Source organism: Pezoporus wallicus, unplaced genomic scaffold (assembly GCF_028554395.1).
Source record: "Pezoporus wallicus isolate ANWC-B61680 ecotype Strahan unplaced genomic scaffold, APGP_CSIRO_Pwel_v1 contig_5418, whole genome shotgun sequence".
Lineage (NCBI taxonomy): Eukaryota > Metazoa > Chordata > Aves > Psittaciformes > Psittacidae > Pezoporus > Pezoporus wallicus.
In genome coordinates this window covers 4,210,143-4,220,000 of record NW_026640709.1, presented here as the reverse complement: position 1 = coordinate 4,220,000, position 9,858 = coordinate 4,210,143, and positions in this window count along the sequence as shown.

Below are 9,858 nucleotides of genomic sequence, written 5' to 3'. Positions count from 1 at the left end.
AAAAAGTAGCATTGTGTATTGCTTCATGTCTATCTGTATTGTTTCTATCAAAAGGACAGGAGAGCAGTAACATTTAATTTGTTACCTTCTGCCAGACTGCTCAGTAAACATTTTTTTAATTTGTTCATTTGTAAGGATAAGGCAAAGAATAAAATCTAATTTATCATTTTATTAGAACTGTGTATCTGAGTGATGCAGGACTGTGGATTTAAGAAATCTGTAAATCTCTTTAATAAAAGCCTGGGGAATTATTAGTAAGAACAAATGTAAAATGCCTGACAGTTACATTTCCAGAGGAAAACCACAACAATCTCATTAAAGAAATTACTGACGGCAGCTCACAAATGTTAATGGTTGAAGCAACAAAGGACGTACAATATCAGAAAGCAAAGATTTTTTTTTAAACTATTGAACTGCTAACTTATGGAGCATATCAAAATAATGTGCTAGACAGTTTCTTAGTGAACAGACATCTTCCTTAGCAGTTCTAGACAATGCAGTGCCAGAAAAGCTGCTGACGTACAGTGGCTACTACAGTGTAAAAAGATAAAGAGCAGCTACAGTAACAAATAGGGAGCTTCTAGGAAAGACAATGCTGTGCGCTATAACTTTGCTGAAACCTTCAAAGATTAGAATGAAATGAAAAATTTCAAATGAAATACAACATGCATTTGGCATGAATATTGAATATTTAAAATGTTTTTGCTTTTGTGTATCTATGACTGATAAGTCTTATAATGGTGACAATTGCTTATTTCTTTTAGGAATAAGCAAAAAATATTTTTTATCTTTTCCTTCATGTTTGAGTGTATATATTAGATGAGCTTTTGTACAAACATATGTCCATTTTACTATGCCATAATTTATAACTTTTGAAGTATTTAAAGAAAAATAAAAGGCCTATTTCTGGACTATTTATCTGCAACTATAACTGGTATGACGGAGTGCTTCACAGATATATCTGAGAGAATTTGTAAAATCTTATTTTATAGTTTAATTGTATCTTTTCCATTTTCTGCAAGCTAGGTTGCCAAATTATATACCCATGAACATTAACAACCTGTATACAGACATGAAGAAATGTAACCACATTTTATCAAATCAGTTAACCTGCTAGAGAATCTTCTCTATGTCCTGACATTCATTATAGTCTTTCGGCAGGTTACCTTTAGTTTTTCAGAGCCTATCATAATACCCTGGTAATTTTAGTAGTAGTAATTAGCTCTTTGAAGCAAAAGTAAAAATGTATTGCACATAAAATGATACACATTATTTTTCCCAGAAATCATGAGCATATTAACTCACTGTTAATTCAGATCATCATCTTTCTCCCTAAAATAGAAACCATGGGATTCTAAATGCATTGTTTCAAATCTTCTTTTTTTGTGTCTTGATGCCTGCTGTATTTTACTTTTTCTAGAAATAGGAGGATGAGTGCCTAATGAAGTTCATAGAGATAGCATATATAGTAGCAAGTTACCTAGTTCATGCATATCATCCATCAGGCAGAGTCCAGTATTTGTAGTAATTTTTTAGGTTTAAAATAGAATATGAGTTGAATTCTGTAACCAGTTTTTCTATTTTTATTTTTTCCTTCTATGAGCATAAGTAAAGGAGTTTCTATCTCTGCTTTGTTAGGATTCTATTCAAATCCAGTCAGTTTGTTTGCTTCTTCAAATGTGCATACAAATTTCCCAGTGCAAATACCAAGGGCTGTAAATATCCAGGAGATTCACTCCTAAGAACATTGTGAAAAAAAAAAAATCTATTTATTATTTTAATAATAGGTTAGAGCCTAAGGTTTCAAAATAAAGAGAATGCAAGGCACAAATGCAGACTTGCCTTATTAGCAGACTAACATCATTACAAGTTCTAGTGCGTATTTAGGATTTTTTTTTATTCATGTGTTTTCAGGCTCATTTAAAATTAAAGAAATCTTTAGCAGATTGTGACTTGACCACATCCAAATCCATTTCACGTAATATAATTATCTCCTCTTAAAATGCCTCTTTTTACATTACACTTAAGTAAAATGTCAAACATACCAGTTATTTTTTTTTTTCTTTAAAGGAAAAATTTAATAGCAAATTGTAAAGATGCATACTGATTAGAAGAAATGGTCTTTTAATTTGTTTCACTTGTGTGACCTTCAGCACTATGGTAATAGGGGAAAGCTTCTCAATCACAAACAGGTTCTGTTTTCCTGACATGCTGGCAGTGGCTGATAGTGGCTTTGATAAATATTAAGCAAAAGCTTAATAGTTAATAATACTATTTGATAAATAAAAGCAAAAGCTTAGTATTCAATAAATATTAAGCAATAGCAAGCTAAAGATTGTAGAAAGCTAAGCCAGCTGAAGAAATGAACCCTTCTTCCTGGTCCCAGTTAAACTCTGTCTCTATTAAGCCGGTCTTCGTAGCTGTAAGACCTTTTTTATTGGATTAGTAGTATCTGAAGAACAGTTGTGACCCCATCCAAATAAATAATCAAGAATCAGAACTATCAACCTTCAGTAGTGGGAGGCACTTTTCAGGCATGCACAGAAGGACACTTCTGATGCTTTCAATATGCCTGTGACCCCTCCAATCTGTTGCACCTCTGGACATGTGCATTATGAACTGTGCATTTCTATAACACTGAGCAGTCAGTTTGAGTCTCTTGGTGTTTATGTAGATTAGAGGAAGAAATTTTCTGTGCTCTGTCTTAGGAAATGCGACGTGTAAGTAGAACTGACCAAATTGTCATTGTGAATATTACGTAAAATGAATTCCTGTTCTTTAATCCCGGGTAGTGTATTCATGTGAGTGTGCTCTGATTTGTATTATTCAATCAATTGTAGAAAGAATTAATAGTATTTGAGCAGTGATTTGTGCTAACTTTTGTGCAATAGACTCACCAGCTTACCGAAATGAAGCCAGCAGTGTTTCTCAGTGACTACTAAAGAGGGAAATTGTGAAAAGGGTTTTCTGATGAAGCATTCCTTGGTAAAACATAGCTATTTCCACAACACAGTTAAATTATGTTGATAGCCCTTTGCAGAGATGGGGAGTCTGTACTGCTGAGTGGTAAGTATGTTATTGGGCAGAGTCAGTCACGCTGCAACGTGGTTAGCCCATTAGTCTTAGAATCATTTTTGTGTTATGCCTATGGTGTAGAGCATTCCTTAGATCGTATTTCCCATGATTTCACAGAACAAATTGATCCCAAAAAACCTGTAAAAGCCACAGGCACTAAGACCCACTCTAGCTTCAGATCTCCTCACAATACAGAAAGTGGGAAAGATGAAATACAGAAAACAGCCATGACTTTCTCCTGGCTGAAAGGAATGCATCACAAAAATCTCCATGGACAGGACCTTGCCCCATGCAGAGGTAACTAGATGCTCCCTCTTGATTTATGATGGTGATAGTACAGAGTTTGAAGAGGAAGATGTGAGAGAAATATTTGATATCTGTGGGTCATGATTAACAAAGAAACACCACATTATCTAAATTTCTATATTTCAGAACAAGAGTCATTCATATATCTGTAAATTGCCTACCACAGACTGGGAGCAACATAAATCATAATTATAAAGTAATATGACACAGTTGATTAATTGCTTAATTAAGCCTTAATTAATATTTGTAAAGCATTTTAACATCCTTGGTTGAAAAGTCTCATAGAAGTGTGAGATACTAAATATCACTATTTACAGTCAGATTCTGGCCTGCCCCATTTGAAACTTCAGAGAGATGCTTTGACAAATCAGTATTAAACTGTGGTTATTATTATGACAAGAATCCCTCTTTATTTCTACCACGGACTGAAATAAAGTCCCAGACTCTTAGGATACACTGTTTATCTTTCAATGTCTTCTTATTTTCATAGCCTGCATTGATGTATCTGTAGACCTTCATTATACAGTGAAAACAAAATCTTTTTATTGACTTGTTTCAATATTTTATCTTTTGTTTTATTTGCATCTACTTTGCTCCAGGACTCACCTATAATACAAAAAAACCCCCACCAAACCCAAACCCAAACGGCAAAAAAAAAAAAAATAGATCCCAATTGCCTGAAGAGCCTACGATATATAGCCCTTGTCCTGCAATCAGATCCACTTGGGCAAACCCAATTATAGGATCAGGGCCTAAATAGGATAATAGGTATTGTAGAAACTACCATAAATTTCTCTCTGGTGTCCTATTTTGCCACTACTTGAACTAAGTGGATAATTCCGGTCATCTTTCTTGTTATGATGTATCAATTCAACACCATAAATTTAATGCTATTGGTCTAATTTGTCCATAGAAAATCTTTGCAAAGCTAAATTTATATATATATTTTTCCTAGAAGCTAGCTAATTTCACTTGGAAAACTCAACAATATTAGACTAGAATTGAACAAATAGACTTTTTAGAAAACAATGAACATGGAGCTTGGTAAATGCAAAAAGAACTCATTAAAGAAATACCTAGAGATGTGACAAACTGCCCTCAAATAATCTGGATACTCAGTGAACCACAGTATCTGCTGGTTTGCAAGTAGCCAAGACATCTCATTGTCTGCTCTGTGTGAGTCCACACACATACTTATAATTAGGTACCTGTTCTCTGAAATGACAGTGGCTATCAGATTTGAGAATAAGAGTGCTGTTCTTTAAATGTATTCTGTTAGCTGTATTGTGTCATGTTGTGTTACATAGCATTCAGTTACTTTCCATCTCGTTATGGCAAATACTGTTTTGATACAAAGGAAAGTGAATGTTAAATTCACAGGTTTTAGGTCAGATTATTGCTGTACCATTGAGGTTTTCAAAAGAACATGAAAATGATTATTAAAGTTGTCCTGGCTGCTTTTTCTGTAAGTTCTGACATGCATTCTCTTTTATCATTTCCAACTATTTTCTTTTATTAACTGTCCTGGGTTTAGCACTAGCAGTCATTTTTCTCATTCTTAGTAGCTGGTGCAGTGCTGTATTTTTGACTTTCAGCCTGGGAACTGCATTGATAACACCAATGTTTTTAGTTGTTGCTCAGTAATGTTTAATCTGACCAAGGACTTTCTGAGTCTCATGCTCTGACAGGGAGGAGGGGAAGCCGAGAGGAAGCAGAGACAGGACACCTGACCCAAACTAGCCAAAAAGGTTTTCCATACCACAGCACATCATGCCCCGTATATAAATTGGGGGCAGTTACCTGGAAGGGCTAGATCACTGCTCGGGTCAGGCTGGGTATCGGTGGGCAGGCGGTAAGTGGTTGTATTCTCTTCCCTTGTTATTTCCCTTATCATTATTATTATTGGTGGTAGCAGCAGTGGTTTGTGTTATACCTTAGTTACTGGGCTGTTCTTATCTTAACCCGTGAGAGTTACGTTCTTTCGATTCTCCTCCCCATCCTTTTGGGAGCGAGGGGAGGAAAGATCGGGGGGGAGTGAGTGGGAGCGTGGTTCTGGGTTGCTGGCTGGGCTTAATCCATAGCATTAACCTTTATTTTGAAGTTCTGTTAAAAAATCTTGTATCACCCCTCTTAGGCAAATTGCATAAACTGTGCTTGTCATAAGCAGCATTCGCATGTTATCAAAAGCCCATTAACGTTAATCCTGCTGTTTTCACTTCACTGACACAAGTCAGTAGAAGCCCAAATAAGTTCTAAATTTAATTTAGATTCTGGGATGTGATTTAGATGCAGAAACACAGGTACCTGGGGCATCGGCAAGAGCTGGCAGATGGAAGATAAGACCTGCAGGAAGTCTGCACCCTTCTGGAGTACATAGGACAGGCAGGGCACCCAAGCATCTCTGGCTGACAGTAAGCACCTATGTTTAGGTGTCTGAATCTCAGCCTTTGTGACACAAGACTGCCATCTTATTACTTTTCAATTATAATAAGATAGACTATCAACCTGCGAATTTCAGTGTTCTGTTGTATTTTTTTCTGCAAATTTACAGGCATAGTCCCTATTTCTGTTGACATTAATAATTTCATACATCATTAAATTAGCTTCACTCTTCTTCTATGCCTCCAATTTGTTTCTAGTAAAACTAGAGCAATTTCACCTGCACTTTAAAGGAAAATATTTTATAAACAGTATGCTGAGCTTAACGTTTCTAAAAATGTTATACTTTATCATGTTACAGATGCTTCTTTCAACCAGAGTCTAGTGAAAAGCTCCCTAAATTTCAGTAAGGCCAGGTTTTAGAGCACAGTAAGGAAGAGCTAAGTACCAATATGTTGACTAACAGGCTAGCTGACTGATTACAAATTAGCTTTGCTAGACTGCCCAACATGTAAATCAGTTTGCCTTCTGTTCTATAGGCAATGTAAGGAAAATATCCAATTCCCTTAAAAATCATACTTTATGTCAGTGAAACAAGCCAAGAATTTCCTTATTTAGTAGTCAGCATCACTTACCTGTAAGTGTTCTGCAAATGTCTGAGTCCTGGTTCTTCTTTAGAAGTATGATTTTACTGTATGTTTGTTACTATATGAAACAAGACTCTAGTGGTATTTGTTAAAGTGAGGAAAAAAGCAGCAAGTATTTCCATGTGAAATGTTGCTGTCATCTTCATGAAAAAAAGGAAAATACTTTTAATTCGGGCATTTTTATAGAGGAAGTAAAGCTGAATAACTATGTATGTTTGGTATTTTTTATCAAGAAGAAGGACCAGTAGTAGCAGTCCCCATATAGAAAGTGTCTTGAACAGGTTTATACGACATAAGACATAAATTCCTGCTGACTCATTTGTACTAGACAGAGAATTGAAGTGATTTAGAGCTGCAAAGACTCAGGTTTTCCTGAAGCATACTTAGGTTAAACTATTTATACGATTTTATCAAGTGTTTTAAGCAGTCCTACAGGTTAGACAATACAGAATCAAAACAATTATGATGTGCCCTAACCTAAAATGATCTTGAAAGAGAATATCAAGCATAAATTATGCACATTTCTAAGATATTTGCATCTACTTTCAGCATTTTAACAGTGTTTGGATTTTTTTGGAATAACTTCTGATTTGAGGAATTTTTTCAAATCTTGTTAAGTAATGGTAAGCAGGAGTTTAAGAATAGTCAGTGATTACATGCAAGGATTAGCTTTCAAACAGTATCTTTTTCAAAGTTTAATAGAAAATAAAAGTGCCCAGTTGATTCAGAATTAGGATAATACAAGCACATGGTGAAGATGTGCTTCTGAAGACAAGCCTGGGAAGAGGACATTACAATTTCAAGGCAATGACAAAAATTCAATTCAAGTCTATAGAGACTGTATTACAGTGTCAAGACGATGGCAAAATTATGCCAATGTAAGTCTATGGAGACCACTTTACTATGTCAAGACAATGGTAAAACAATGTTATACAAAATGATTGAGACCACATTGCAATGTTAAATTATGATGCCAAAACCTTGTCATTTCCTAGAGTAATGACAGAGGATTCTGCATGTATTCCTCACAGCATTGCTGCTGGACCTGTGGTGCAGCTCAGAACACTTCTGTAGCTCCAGCCCTGGGTCTTTCTTGAGTAGGAACCAACTTTTCTCAGAATAAATGGTGAAAACTGAAGGCACTTGAGTTGATGGAGCTAATTGTATTTGCATTTGCAGACTCAGGGCTGATGAAGAACATCTTACCCTTATCTCTAGTTATCTATTTATTTATTTAACAGTAGAGCACAGTCTGACATTATTGACTTTCAGGTATAGTGCCAAGCCTGAGTAGTTACCTTTTTTATGTGGGGTTGTTTTGAAAGTAGGTTGATGCCTCTGTTTTGGGAATGTCTATTACTTTATATTATGCCAGTTGTTTATAGCATTACAAAGTTATAATTACTTCATATGTACACAAACAATCTCACAAAAGAAGGAACTAATTCCTTCTACTGAGATTTCCTTCTTCAGTGTGAAAGTGTGTGTGTTTGATGTACTTGTAAAATGAGTTTGAAAGCTTGATTTTTTTACGGGACAAGAAAAGTGCTGGTAATGGTAGAGCGTATGTTAGCTACTTCTCCTTCCAGAATGTTTCAAGCCATATATAGAAAGAACAAACTTTTAGCAGTTAAGTTCACATCTGTTCAGTTCTTGATACTGTCAACAGGGAGACCAGTATTGATGTGGCTTAACAATTTGTTCACTCTAATATAATATATCTAATATTTCTATATATATATCTATATAGATATCTATATAGATTTCTATATATATCTAATATAATATAACAGCAGTTCCAGATCCTATCAAAAGTGTGTTCATCCATATATCCTGTATGAGACAGTGGCCAAGAGTAGATGTGTAGTAAAGAGTACAAAAGTATGAAAAGCATACAGTGATACATCCCTAGAATATTCCCCTTTCAGAATTTGCTGCGCAGACAGCTGTTGAAAACTATGAAAAAGGGCTTATTCCATATGAGACCATGAAATAATTTGCATGATGCTCTGATTGTCTGATGGCTGTAATGACCTATATTTAAAAGAAGGAAATAGATTGTTAGATTAATTATAAAACTATCTAAGCTGCTCAGTTTTACATGGTCACTAATATTGTCAGACTATCTGATAGACAAGTTCTACTGTAAGTTCCCTTATGCCTACAAGTTAATATATTTACTGATTAAACCATTTAAAAGAAAACTTTTATTAAAAAAGTGTGTGAAAAGGTATTTATGGTTTGAAATCTTACATGTCCTAGTTCTAATGAAAACGTTCAACAAATGCTTAGGGACAGCTATTAAGAGAAAAAAAACAAAAAGATCTTTCAATATCTCCAACTTTAAAAACACCTCTTGACTTCTTTAAGATTTGAACTGGTAATTTCTCTGGCCATGAATCTGATTGAAAAGGTAATAAGAAGCCAATAACAAGTAATATTCTAAGTGGTATTAAAACTGTGTAATTGTGAGGAGACGTATTCTCTTGGAATCAGAGGAAAATTTATCTACTATGGTATAAAAATAATATGTAGATATTATTTCTCTGTAGAATTTAAAATCCAGAAAACCACAAGCCAGAATGTTCTCTTTATCATGTCTCTATTTATGATATTGACAGTGACAGGAGTGTTGCTATTTAGCTAAGCTTTCTAGGAAAGGTATACTGAAGTTTCTCAAGAGGATGAAAATCTTTTTCAGATGAAATTTTAATTAATTCCTGTTCTGCAGAGGTGTTAACAAAACATTTCTCTGCATAATCTGGTTTGTAAAATTATGTTTGAAAAAGCTAATCACTGTGATTGTGCTGTGAGAGTTTCTGCATTGCTCCTGTATAAATTATCGCTGCATGCTTTGTGCCACCTTAGACGTCCTTCTCATTCAATATTATCAATGAGAAAGCACCCTACTAACTGTAGGATTCATCATGAGCCTTTGTTTCATGTGAAAAGTTCCATGATTTCACGGTAATAGCAGATTCACAGTATGATGTCTTTTACAGGTCTATGCTTCTACAATATTATTTTCAGTAGCTTGTGAATATGATACGTTGGATGAGGGAGTCATGGTTGAAGGGATTACATGGGGATTAGGACAGGGGCTGCAAATACCAAGTGACTGGACAGTGGTCAAACAGTGTTTTGCAAGCATAGTGCCAAGTAATGTATTAAAACCCATGGATTGCTTAGAAAATTATTTGGAAGCAATGTTACTCAGCAAGAATTAGATAGGCATAAAGTTTAAGAGACACAAATTAATAATCTTGTGCTACTGATTTATTTATTGCCATGGGGTATTAATGCACCATGTCCCTACCTCAGTTTCTCCATGTAACATGGAGATAATGGTACTTGTTTTCTTTTGTAAAGCACTTCGAGATCCTTTCATGATGTGATAAGAGTTACTATTAGTCTTACTATTACACATTACCAGAAACCAAAGCAGTTTTTT